Here is a 13924-nt window from a genome sequence, read left to right as displayed (position 1 = left end):
ACATTTTGTTCGTATATGTATACGCACAATAACACAAACGAAACTAGCCTACTACACGTGAGACGCTGTTTACCCGAAATACAACTCCCATAAGCCACTACTTCAAAAAGGAACTACGTCACTGTTTTACGCAACCTATGCTCATTCACAAGAACTTCCGAAGACTTTCCACAAGTCAAAACACAGTGTAAGCGCGAGAATAAACCGCACTATACACACGAACACATGACTTACCTTTACTTATTTTTGTTGAATGAATTTACCGTTTACAATGAGAAAACTCCAGCTCCTATCTCAGAAAACACTAACTAAATCCTACCTGGTCTTCAGAGATGTACCGGGCTCGGGGCGGCATTAAACGCTGAGCTCCGCGACAATCAGTCAGACTGAAGGCCCGGAAGCGTACCCCCTACAGAGAGTGAATTTCCACCCAGGATAACCTCCAAAAACAAGAAAGGCAAAATAACAAAACAACAAACAGTGTTCCGTCGGAAGGATTCTATTCACAATCCAGCTGGAAACACTCTAACTAACCAGAGTTCTCATTTATAAAAGGTAATCATTCACAAAAACATACACACATACAACCCATACTTACCAACGTTTCCTACCCCCATAGGATCCCGGATGAGCCCCCAATTTATGTTACGGCCAGCTCATTTTGACCGTACATGAAGGATACAAGTACACTGAAATGACTTGCAAGTTTTTATTACTCTTCAAAATACAGATAAATTAATATAACAAAGTCTAGGGTTCAAAATCAAAGGGGAAAAATCATAATCCAAATGGTGAAGAGGAAAGGTTGGTATGGGTTGTAAATAAATAAAGGCACGCCAAAAAGTGACTTCTCCAGAGGGTGTCAATCCCCTGGACGAAGTGAAGAAGAGTGGTGGAGGCCAAGGTTTTATCCTCTCCTTGATTAGATGGTAAACAGGGAACAGGTGTGTGCGATCTCCTGCACTCTCAATGAAGAACAACGCCACCAGCAGGCGAGCAAGTGGAACACAGGGTCGTAACAATACATTCAACAATTTGTACCGTACACATTTAATTACATGAGTACACTTCTTTATAATAGGCTGTTTGAAAACCATAACACTATAAAGTATACAAAAAAATACAATAAAGAATTTAAAGGGGGGGGGGTGAAATGCTCATTTTCACTCAATCTCCTGTTAATCTTGAGTACCTATAGAGTAGTATTGCATCCTTCATATCTCCAAAAAGTCTTTAGTTTTATTATATTTATAAAAGAAAGATAGGCTGTACCAAGTCTTTCCGAAAAAAAAACGAGCGTCCGGAGGCGGGCCGTGTGGGCGGTGTGCTAAAGCAGTGATAACCGAGCTAACAACACACAGAGACAATAGAAGCAGTTTCTAACTCACCGCCAGCGACCGTGAACCTTTATCATTGTGACTTCTCCTTCCTTAAGCATTAGACGATCTGCAAATCTGTCAATCTGGGCTTTGTTTATAAAACAATCATCGTCGAAATGCAGGGAACAAACAGTCTTGCACAAAAACAAACAGTCTCTGAAAAAACAAACTCCATCCACTGGTCCCTTGGTGCTGGGTTCTTTAGGAAACTGTGCAGGGTTGTCTTGCCCTGGCAACCAAAAACCCACTTCTTTGGTGACATTGATTTCCCTAAAGCCGAGCAGAGCGCTTTGATGAGGTAACGTACTGCTTTCGCTCTCTTCTCTCTCTGTCTGGTCTACGAGTGCGCGCGCCCGCGGAGAAGTGCCCTTAGGACCCATATAAGGAAATTCCGCCCCAGCTGACGTCACGAAGACCCATACTCGAAAAAAACTTTCCGAAACTTGACAAACCGGAAGGACAATTTTTGGCACAGAAATACTCCTTCAAACGTACAATTTAATTTTTGAAACTTTGTCCATGTTTAGCATTGGAATCCAACTCTTTAACAGTGTAAAAAACTCAGTATGCATGAAATAGCATTTCACCCCCCCTTTAAAGCATTTTACAGTTACCTGAGAATCAACTCTTTTTAAATCTTTTTTTTTCTTTTTAATCATAAATGCATATTAACTATATGGCAAATCAGTCATAAGCACGTAAATGTACTATTTCAGCTAGTTATTTTAGCTGAAAATGCATCTGAAATTCTCAATTCACTTTTCATACTCAATACATTCACCTTTGTACAGCAAATCAACAAATCTGCACTAAATAAACAGAATTACAACTTAAATACAAATATCGAACATACTCGAGCTTCGCGCCATTATATATATAGGCCTAATGCCATGACCACCGTGCTTAAAATGAGTCCTGAGCGCGCGCATTTCCGAACTAAACATTTCAACATTTACATTACTCCAAACCCGTGAATCAAGCAATCAGCACTAAATATACTAATTTAAACATTAAATACAAATGTACATACCACATACACACTAACTAAATGTTCTTTATATGTGCTCTCGCGCCCTTATGTAGGCCTTGCACCATTTATGCTCAAAATGGAGCTGGGAGCTCATATACCTCTGAAATAATGAGCTTTAAAACATTTATCTTGACAAGCAATCGATATAATACTCACATCCGCAATTGCTTAAACAATATACAACATTAAATTAACACAACTGGCATTAATACCTGAATAGAGGGGGAGAAGATTAATCACAAATCTCGCTTGATGTTTCTCCACTGGGAACTTTATGTGTAATGGAAAAACCCCGCGAGTTCTCCCCCTAGTGTTTAACAAGACGAGTAATCGATTGCACACTGCATTGTGCCAAACTAATAGATCGCAGATGAACCCAAAATTACATACAAAATAATTATTTACAATTTTATAAACCTTTAAACACACATTCAAAATAGCGTGATTATAGTGCTGTCAATATTTCACAGATTTTGGTAATTATAAAATACATATTTCAATCTGTCACATATACAGAACAATAACTAATTTATAGATACAAAAAAATTACACAAACGCATTTTACCGAAGACACGCACCAATTTGACGGAGCTGCACTGCTCTCTCCTGAAGAGGTTGCAAAACTATTTAGCCTCCGATAAATAACGCAATCCCTGGGTCACGAAAAAAAACAAAAAAAACATTGGGTTGTTACATCTGAACCAGGATCTAGGTTACACAAAAACTACCCATACACTAAAAAGACTAAACCCAGGATTTGGGTGGAAAAAAATAACCCAAGATTTTTTAGAGTGTAGTGATGGGAAAAACTAAGCTTTTCAAAGGTTCAAATCAGTTGAACCAATTGCTGGGTAAATAATTAATCACTATTTCGAAGCATTCGGAACGGAATTCGAAGCATTTGCAACAGAAACTCAGGCTAAACATGCATCATAACACCTTTTATTAGTTGTTATTGAAGGAAATCATTCAAAACATTAATCTCTTTTGGGTCCAGTAATCCAGCTTGTAGGGATGACATCAATGACAGTCCTTTTATCGGCTGTAAATTCATCAGTGAACTCCACAACACTAAAATGGGACATTCTGAACCATGACAATATAGAGTCAGTAATCATGCAGCTGTGGCAAAGCCACATACACATCAGTCATTGGCAGAAGAACAAGTTTTTTTGAAAGTTGTGCCACTGGAACAACAAATAACTGGCATAACCGACAGTAATTCCCAAGCATGAAGAATTGATAGGATAATTTAAAAAAACAAGTCCCTGCAGTAAAAAACTCACATACTTCAAAAATGTCTGCTGCGGGACAGACCACAACAACATTTCTAACACGGGAAACTCTGTTATCAATTTCAAAGCAGTTGTTTCCTGGAGAGCAGCTGATGATCATTCCGTTGTATTGGCATTGCTTAAACTGTGTGCATGTGGAAAATCCTGGTGGAGTTGGACACGTCTCACAATTTGCTCAACTGGATTTTGAGGTCTCCTAACCCTCCTTTTCAATTGTCCCAAGTAATTTTCGAATGGAAAGCATGATACAGAGTCAAGAGCACCATATTTACGAGCATCTTGTGCCAAATGTATAAGACAATGTATGTTATATACAAGAAATTCATTCCCATAGATTTTGGCAAAAATAGTTACAAAACATTTCAGCAAGTTTTCTGCATAATCACAATAGTTACTGCACAGATCCGGACTCAAAATAATTCTCATGGCAACTGATAAGACTAAAAAGTTTAGGAAATGTATTAAACAACACCACAGGGCCCGTGTATAACAAAAACTGCCTACATTCTGTAGCCTTCCAGCGGCTATATTCGTAAAGTGACCGTGGCTTTCTTGAGAAATTCCTAGGCAAATTTTGCCAAAGTAATTTCAGGTTTTCAGATACAACTGAAATAACACTTGATGAAATTCTACATGTCAAGGGTCCCTTGACCCACAGTGAAACAAGTTTATGGACAATTCCTAAGCACACTAAATGCATATAATCAAGAACAAAAGATGTAACTAATCCCACTCCCAACTCCCGAAGAGGTGATACATCACGATGGTGTTTCTCATCTATCATTTGGTTCCTCATTGGTCAGCTCTGCACATATTGCATTACAAAGGCCAAAATGATAACTCCAACTTCCCATTTTTTTTTACTTCACAGTCTTTTAAAGTAGACATAAGTGTTATTGGATCTTTAGGTAAATTAAGACCTTCCATTATAAGTATCTGAAGTAATTCTGACAAAGCAGACTGAGAGATATTCCGACTAGCTGCCCATTCAGACAATTTTGTCTTCACGTCAAGCTGAGGCTCTATTTCCTCTTTGTCAGTATCTTGAAATGAGTCATTTGTTTCATCACTATCCAGTGTCAAATCCAGTTGATCCAATGTATCATTGTCAAAATCCTGATCATCATCCATTCTTTGCTCCACAGTTTCATCAAGAATTTCCAAAGCATCCACAGCCAGGCTCATTAAATGTTCTTGCACTTTTGTTTTGATTCGTCGCCGTGTAGTACGCAAACTTGCACCATAGTATTCCATTTTCTAAAAACAAAATTGGGTGTAATGGAGATCTACTGGTTAAGGAAATTTGTCAACAATATGGGGTGTCTAGTCAGGACACGGAAGGCAGGGATAGTCGTTGAATGATTTTAATAAATATACTTCTAAGATACAGATGCACAGGCACTATTTCTCATGAACTTTACAGTGTAGGTGTGGTTCTAAATGAAAGGAAATAAACATCAATATTACTTACATAAACACAATTTAGTTAACTGAATAACTATCTCTAGTCACTTAAATAAACAGTGCTAAACATGTCCTGAAACGTAACTAAAATGAGAATAACATATAAGTTACACATACAACAGATATAAAGGCTGTCACTGACTATAAACATTAACATAAATTACTAATATAAACTTATCTATATGATATAGTTTCAACTTACTTGTGGTCAGTGACGCACACGAACACAATGCGAAGATTAGCTTAACTGAAACTGAAACTAAACTGACAGCCGTTCTCTACAAGCCAGGGCATGTCGCAACATGTCAGAAAAGGGGCGTGGTCTGAACGAACACTCGCTGTACATGCTCTGTCCATGTTCACATCACTTGAGCCTTTTGCACATTGGGAATAATTTACAAGTGTATACATATGGTATGACCACTGATTTTCACATCATAATTTAGAAATTGTTTGAGATCAGAAAAACTATTCTTACTTAAGTACATACAGTATCTTAAAGGGGACACCGGATGACTTAAGGCGAGACACGGCAGGCAAAAACATCGATTTTTCATGCATTGGTCAGTTTTTAGATTTTGGCCTAGTTTACTCCCAGACAGCAAACAGTCATTGAAACTATGTTAAATCAACATTCAACAATCGTTTTTAAATGTTAATTTTAAATGTAATGCCATCATTTAAATAGCCTGCTTTATCTACAGCCAGTAGTCATAGAACATTTGAAATCTCGTATAAAACACTGAACACACCACACTAAAACAAATTCATTTTTATTAGCCTTTTTATTTAATTATTTGTACTCTTTATTTACACTTCAATGTCCTCTGATGCCGAATATTTTGTCGTCCAGTCCCTCCTGCCCGGTCTGGCGCATAGCGCAGCCACTTTTGCACAGCCTGTGGGTGACGGCGGCTGTCCCCATCTGCTGAGTAGAGCATCTAAAACAGAAAATAAAATCACAATGCAAAAAATTAGCAGTCAAGTTAAACAGAACACATATTTAAACACTTGGAACAAATTCAAATTCAATATAGGCTAAATAACTGGATACTTATAACTAAGTAAATAGTAAATGTATTGATTAGAGTTAGGCTACCAGACAAAAGATTTTTCCGGTCGACTAATTGCACATTTATATTAATTTCTGCTTAAATACTGGGTGCATGGAGGAATATAGCATACGCCCGAGCACATGCGTAAATCTCACCGCAAATCTCAGGCAAAAACAGGCTAATAATAATAAATAGGCTATGTCTTTAAAATTAACGAGGCATTTTAATTGTTTCTATATGAAGTAGGCTATGTGGGGCTAAGCCCCCCTTGACGCCAGGCCTGGTTGTCAGGCGCTGACAGTGCGCGCGCGCTTCCCCGCGCTCAGAAAAGGTGCATGTCAGAACAGAACGCCAATGAAATGTTTTCCTCAAAAGCAGATCTTGGATAAGATCATCAAAAATCGTGATATCGCATAAGCACTAGTATAAAACGACTGTTATCATTTCGGAAAACAAACACAATGGAGTTACAAAACTGTATCGCACGCATATCGCAGCCCTGCTCGAGGATTATTAATATTTAGTATTTGTATTACGACGAGATGGTCTAATCGGCATTTCGTGGCGGTGCTGTGTTAATAGATTTCACGACACTAGCAATGGGTACAGACATGTATTTTGAGCTATCACAAAAATAGACTGGACTCGGAGGTTTTGCTAACTTTATAACCTAGAAGAGAACCACAAAGTAGCCTACGTTTGGCAGATTTTGACACATGGTAAAACAAAAATCTATTTCAGTGACCAGCACTGCGTCGGTTACTACACCATCATGTTAACGATCAGCCTAACAGTATTTGATTAGGTACAATTCATTCATATCGAACATTAAGCAAGCTTACCTGTACGCTTGTGCCAAGGGTCCAGAAATGAGCTGTGTCCAGTGCTGTACGTTGGTGTTGATCTCTCGGTCAACCAAAAATCGATAGATTTTCGATCACATTTCCCGGTCAACTATATATCGATGCATTTTCAATCATATTTCCCGGTCAACTATATGTCGATGACTTTTCAACAATGCGTCGTTTCCCGGTCAACTATAAATCAATGACTTTTCAACACATTCAGCGATCGCCCGGTAAACCAAATATCAATGCTTAATCAATCATAAAGATAACTATAGATCAACGTTGTTCCAATATTGTTGCCATCAACATTAATAACATCAGGTTTTCATCGATATGGTAATGGTGATTCAACATTTATTTTACATTGAAATTTCAATATCAACCATAATGATGATTCAGATGGAAAAACAATGTTTATTCAATGTTGGCTTGCTGTCTGGGCTCCTTTAATATGTGTTCTTTCTAGCTGCTATAAAGAAAACGCTGAAAATATACATTAAGATGTTTATTTTATTAAATTTTGTTTACTTGCGGCAGTAAGTTTCTCCCGAATTTACCAGGAAGTAAGTATTCCAACGCCACATGCCGAGCTCCGTGAGCCTCCGTCTGTTTACTGAAGTCTGTCATGACCGGGAACGCTGTAAAGCTCTGAGTCTCCTGCACAACGCTATGTAAACCAAATATGGGTATTTCCTTTCTATCAGTAACCAATCGTGAATGTCCAAAGGGGGATTTAAAGCTAACGACGATTTCTCATTTAGAGCTATTTAAATCTTTAACTGCCGTTTTCTCAAAATCATTTTTTTGTCATTCTCCAGTATAAACATCTCAGCCTATGTAGCACCTATGTACACCAAACTTTCCAGTTATACACTTAGCAGTATTCTGAAGATATTTTCAGAGGGATTTGTTAATAAATCATTCCTGGCCTGATTTATGTGACATTTTAATAAAAAACAAATATGGCTAAAATCGATTTTTTAAGGCTATGGACAGTATATTTGGATTTTCTAGGTAATGAAAGCATATATCCTGAAATCCCTCTGAGTTTTTTTTTTTTTTTTTTCATCTTGTGTGTAAACAAAATGAAAAAAGAATTTTGCACCTGGCTTTATCATAATAAGATCTATCTACCGAAAATATATGCAAAATCGTGCATATTTAATGAGATAATGCCTAATTTGCATAATTAAACACACATTTCTAAAACTTGTAATACATTTTTTATATACTTGTGTAAGTAATCAACTGAGGAAGTTTCATGGTGATATCTATTATTTAAAAATTTTACCCTATTCACCTGTAGTGTCTCGCCTTAAAGGGGACAACGGATGAAATGTTAACTTTCGTAGCTTTTTTGCATTTGGTTAGGTTTCTGACGTGTCTGCCAGCTTAGAAAAGCTGAAAACACGCAGCCAGTTTGTTATAAGCTGTCTGAGTCTGAAACGATGTCACCCAGTGAGTGGTTTAAATTTGCAACCGGTTTCTACGTAGATACCTATCTATTTGAATAAGACCACCTCCGAATCATATACGGAGACCAGTCAGACCACCCTTCTCACCTGTTTTGTACACAGGCAGCGAAGCTAGCCACCGAAGGTACATTTCGTTTTAGCAAGCGTTGGACAAAGCGATCCTGGCATGCACTGCTCTGTGTTTGCCTGTAAGGTGTCCTTACACCAAATACCAGCCTCAGAGGAGACAAAAGCAAAATGGCTTGATTTTTAAATTTGAAGGAAATGTCCCAGAAAGAGTTTACTTGGGTGTGCCAAACACTTTTCGCCAGACTATTTTACAAAAGTCCACTAGACAGATGCGCATTCGCATGTTTCAAACTCCTTGGCTGTGACCGCGAAAAGACATGTTTGGCGCATGCACACTATCTAGTAGTAGACTTGTGTTTTCTAGCGCTCAAATAACTTGCGTTACTACAAATAAAGCTGCATCTGATTATGCTGTGTTAGCCACTTTACAAGATAGTGTTGTCTCTGAGGCTTGGTGAAAGCATGGTACTTGTGGTAAATCAAGAAAACAAGATTTCAACCAATGGTAGGGAAGGGCGATATGGCAAAAAATCTCGATTTTTTTCAGGAAAATTCTTTTTCATGTTGGTTTTACTATTTTGCAAGTGACTGAGTAATACCGCCAAACTAATGTCCCTATTTTAGCCTTTTAGGCAACAAAATATAACATAAAAAAGAATGGCAGACATTTAGGCCAAAGTGGCGAAGATAAAAATCTTTGTCATTATTTTCTTTTGTTATTAAAAATTTAAAAAGATACAAATTACACATACACAACTTAATATACAAATGAAATAAACAGTGCTTTATTTTTTCAGCTACAGTAGGTGTATTTAACAGTAGCACTAAAGAAAGTAATTAAATTGGCGGAGGTAAATTCTGTGGTGCAGGAGCCGGAGGCAAATACTGTGGTGCAGGAGGCTAAGGCAAATTCAGGGGTGCAGGAGCCGGAGGCAAATTCAGTGGTGCAGGAGCCGGAGGCAAATTCAGTGGTGCAGGAACCAGTGGCAAATACTGTGGTGCAGGGGTGCAGGAGCCAGAGGCAAATTCTGTGGTGTGGGAGCCGGAGACAAATGCAGGGGTGCAGGAGCCAGAGGCAAATTCTGTGGTGCAGGAGCCAGAGGCAAATTCAGTGGTGCAGGAGCCGGAGGCAAATTCAGTGGTGCAGGAACCAGTGGCAAATACTGTGGTGCAGGGGTGCAGGAGCCAGAGGCAAATTCTGTGGTGTGGGAGCCGGAGACAAATGCAGGGGTGCAGGAGCCAGAGGCAAATTCTGTGGTGCAGGAGCCAGAGGCAAATTCTGTGGTGTGGGAGCCGGAGGCAAATTCACTGGTGCAGGACCCGGAGGCAAATTCTGTGGTGCGGGAGCCGGAGGCAAATGCAGTGGTGCAGGAACCAGTGGCAAATACTGTGGTGCAGGGGTGCAGGAGCCAGAGGCAAATTCTGTGGTGTGGGAGCCGGAGACAAATGCAGGGGTGCAGGAGCCAGAGGCAAATTCTGTGGTGCAGGAGCCAGAGGCAAATTCAGTGGTGCAGGAGCCGGAGGCAAATTCAGTGGTGCAGGAACCAGTGGCAAATACTGTGGTGCAGGGGTGCAGGAGCCAGAGGCAAATTCTGTGGTGTGGGAGCCGGAGACAAATGCAGGGGTGCAGGAGCCAGAGGCAAATTCTGTGGTGCAGGAGCCAGAGGCAAATTCAGTGGTGCAGGAGCCGGAGGCAAATTCAGTGGAGCAGGAACCAGTGGCAAATACTGTGGTGCAGGGGTGCAGGAGCCAGAGGCAAATTCAGGGGTGTAGGAGCCGGAGGCAAATTCAGTGGTGCAGGAGCCGGAGGCAAATTCAGTGGTGCAGGAACCAGTGGCAAATACTGTGGTGCAGGGGTGCAGGAGCCAGAGGCAAATTCTGTGGTGTGGGAGCCGGAGACAAATGCAGGGGTGCAGGAGCCAGAGGCAAATTCTGTGGTGCAGGAGCCAGAGGCAAATTCAGTGGTGCAGGAGCCGGAGGCAAATTCAGTGGTGCAGGAACCAGTGGCAAATACTGTGGTGCAGGGGTGCAGGAGCCAGAGGCAAATTCTGTGGTGTGGGAGCCGGAGACAAATGCAGAGGTGCAGGAGCCAGAGGCAAATTCTGTGGTGCAGGAGCCAGAGGCAAATTCTGTGGTGTGGGAGCCGGAGGCAAATTCACTGGTGCAGGACCCGGAGGCAAATTCTGTGGTGCGGGAGCCGGAGGCAAATGCAGTGGTGCAGGAGCCAGAGGCAAATTCTGTGGTGTGGGAGCCGGAGACAAATGCAGGGGTGCAGGAGCCAGAGGCAAATTCTGTGGTGCAGGAGCTGGAGGCAAATGCAGTGGTGCAGGACCCGGAGGCACATGCAGGGGTGCAGAAGCTGGAGGCAAATTCAGTGGTGCAGGAGCTGGAGGAAAATTCAGGGGTGCAGGAGCCGGAGGCAAATTTAGGGGTACAGGAGCTGGAGGCAAATTCAGGGGTGCAGGAGGCTGAGGCAAATTCAAGGGTGCAGGAGCTTGAGGCAAATTCAGTGGTGCGGGAGCCGGAGACAAATGCAGGGGTGCAGGAGGCAAATTCAGTGGTGCAGGAGCCAACTTCAGTGGTGCAGGAGCCGGAGGCAAATTCAGGGGTGCAGGAGCCGGAGGCACATGCAGGGGTGCAGGAGCCGGAGGCAAATGCAGTTCTGTCTTTGCCCCCAAGTCTGTCAAGCCCAGTTGGAAGTGCAGACCAGTTAGGCTAGTTCCTGTGTGCAAGAGTGCCTCCAATCAAGTTCCCATTTCTCCCATCCCACCCTCTGTGTTTCATGGTTATGGTTCCCCTAAGCCGGCACCTCCTTGATCAGCCTTGAACTTTTTGCCCGGTTCAAGGAGTTCAGTGAAGTTGACAATTCACATATTCGAACCTCCCGGATCAATAACTCATAAAACACAAATTACAATTATTTACAATCACAGTAACCCAAAAAAACGTTAAATAGCTCAGCTTCTCACATATATATCCCTTCCAAAAATAGAATTGTCTGTTGCATCAACATTCTGGCCATTCAGGCTTCCAAAGTAAAACCCAAAGACAAACACAGAAAGGAAATAATAGTGTACAAATATATAGCTAAATAAAAAAAAAAATTATAATAAAATCTTCAACAGTGTGCGCCCGTGATGCTTTGGAGGCCGATCGCGCCGTCTCTTCCCTTATTGAGTTTCAGCGTCAAGTCTTCTGAGGTGAGGAGAGCAGTTCACGGTATTTCTCATATTTACACAACCATCACACACACTTTATAGAGTTTGATTAAGCGACAGACTCATTTCTGTATTGTTTTCATCGATCATAGCGATACTTGTGCGTCTTTTCTGGCATCTTCCTACTGAAATAAACATTTAATACAGCAGCAGCGAGCATGATCTGAGCCTAACCCTAACCCACCTGAGCGATTTTGTGTTTGTTTGTGTGATTGTCTCGATGTTTGCAGTGAGAACTGTTACTGATTGTCAAGTCAAAGTTTGAGATCTGTGAGGGGAATTGATAGGAATCGATCCCAAATGTTGCTGTTGCCATTTTCATGTTTACCTTTATTTCTTTGTCGACTCGACATTTATCTTTGGAAGATTACATTTACTTATTAAAATTGACATTATATTGCCCATGTATGAGTAACGAACGAGGGAACTTTCAAATCTATACATCCACGGGAATATAGATACATTTTCATGAAGTTTAACACCGGAAACTTTACATTTTTTTTATTTTTAAGAGTATTATGATCATTGTCAGTTTCTGTACATACAAATCTGTAACATGTTTATGATTGAATTACTTTATTGCAATTAATAGTTATTATAAAGTCAAACTAGTTTTAAATTTACATATTATAGTGTTGTAGTTATTTGCCTGTAGAGGTTCACAAAGATAGGTTATTTATTTAATTATTTCGTTCTATTATTGATGATTTATCCATGTTAGGCTATATTGTGAGGAATAACAGTAATGTCTTTCAATAGTAATGTGTTTCAGTTTAACAGGCTTTTATCATGTATCCTGACTCCAATAATGTGTTTCTAACAGCAAACACTCAGAATAAAGTGAGATGATCTGCTGATGATCCTGAATGGCTTGTTGAATGAGTGTTGATAGTCTGAGGCTCATCAATATTAACATCCTTGATGTGTCATTACAAGTGCCCAGCCATTGTGAGTGATTCCTTCAGAGTGAACACTGGTGAGTCTGACTGCAGTAGATGTGAAAGATATGAATAAAAATGATAATAATTCAGCCAGCGCTCATACCTTTATTTACATCCTGTTTTCGGTCGAAGTCCATAGTAATCAATTGTCGAGTTCACGCGCATAGGTTTAGTACCTATGATCACGCGCGTGAACTAGACAATCGATTACTAGGACTTCGACCGAAAACAGGATGTAAATAAAGGTATGAGCGCTGGCTGAATTATTATCATTTTTATTCATATCTTTCACATCTACTGCAGTCAGACTCACCAGTGTTCACTCTGAAGGAATCACTCACAATGGCTGGGCACTTGTAATGACACATCAAGTATGTTAAGAGGCTAAAAGCAGGTTTAAAACTTGCCCTATTGAAGTCAACAGGGTGCAAATTTTAAAGAGAGGATAACATGGTGTAGGCAACACCGATTTTTGTCGTTGTTCTCTGTATTGACAGCACTCAAAATGTACAAAAAAATGAGCTCAATGTTAAAATTGACCGGAGTTCTCCTTTAAAATGACTAAAAATAAGACAGAACTAGTATATAAAATAAGTTAATTAACATTATCTTAATTTACCCCTCAACAATTATTTTCTCATCAAAGAACCAGGGTTGCAATTGTTTTGAAAAACCTGGATATATTGCACGAGGTCAGCTAATTTTAAAAGTGTGATTTTCGTCATAGTAATAGTACAACATTAGCATAATTCATGACCAGCTGTTGGTGGTTCTTTGCCTCAATATCATGTTTTTTTTGTTTTTTGTCCCTCCAATCAATGCACACCAAGCCATAGATTATCACTTACATATAATTGACCTTTTTACATGAAAATCTCTCAGAATTAAAATAAATAAAACCACAAATGGCTAAATAATTACCCAATTTTATGAGCAAACTTTCTCTAGCAATCTTCTATATCAGTCCCTACACCTTTGTGAAACAATAACAATCATTGACAACTAGGCCTATTGATCAAATTCATGCTTACCCTCCAGCAGAATCTTCCCTGGATCCTTCACTGTCCTTGGTCTTGCAAGATATACTATAATGCTCTTTCTATTACTTGTAGAACTGTCTTTGTAAGCTGAAGTAAAACTGAACAGTATT

Source organism: Squalius cephalus (assembly GCF_949319135.1).
Source record: "Squalius cephalus genome assembly, chromosome: 1".
NCBI lineage: Eukaryota > Metazoa > Chordata > Actinopteri > Cypriniformes > Leuciscidae > Squalius > Squalius cephalus.
The sequence above is the reverse complement of the archived record's forward strand: the minus strand, read 5'-3'. Positions refer to the sequence as shown.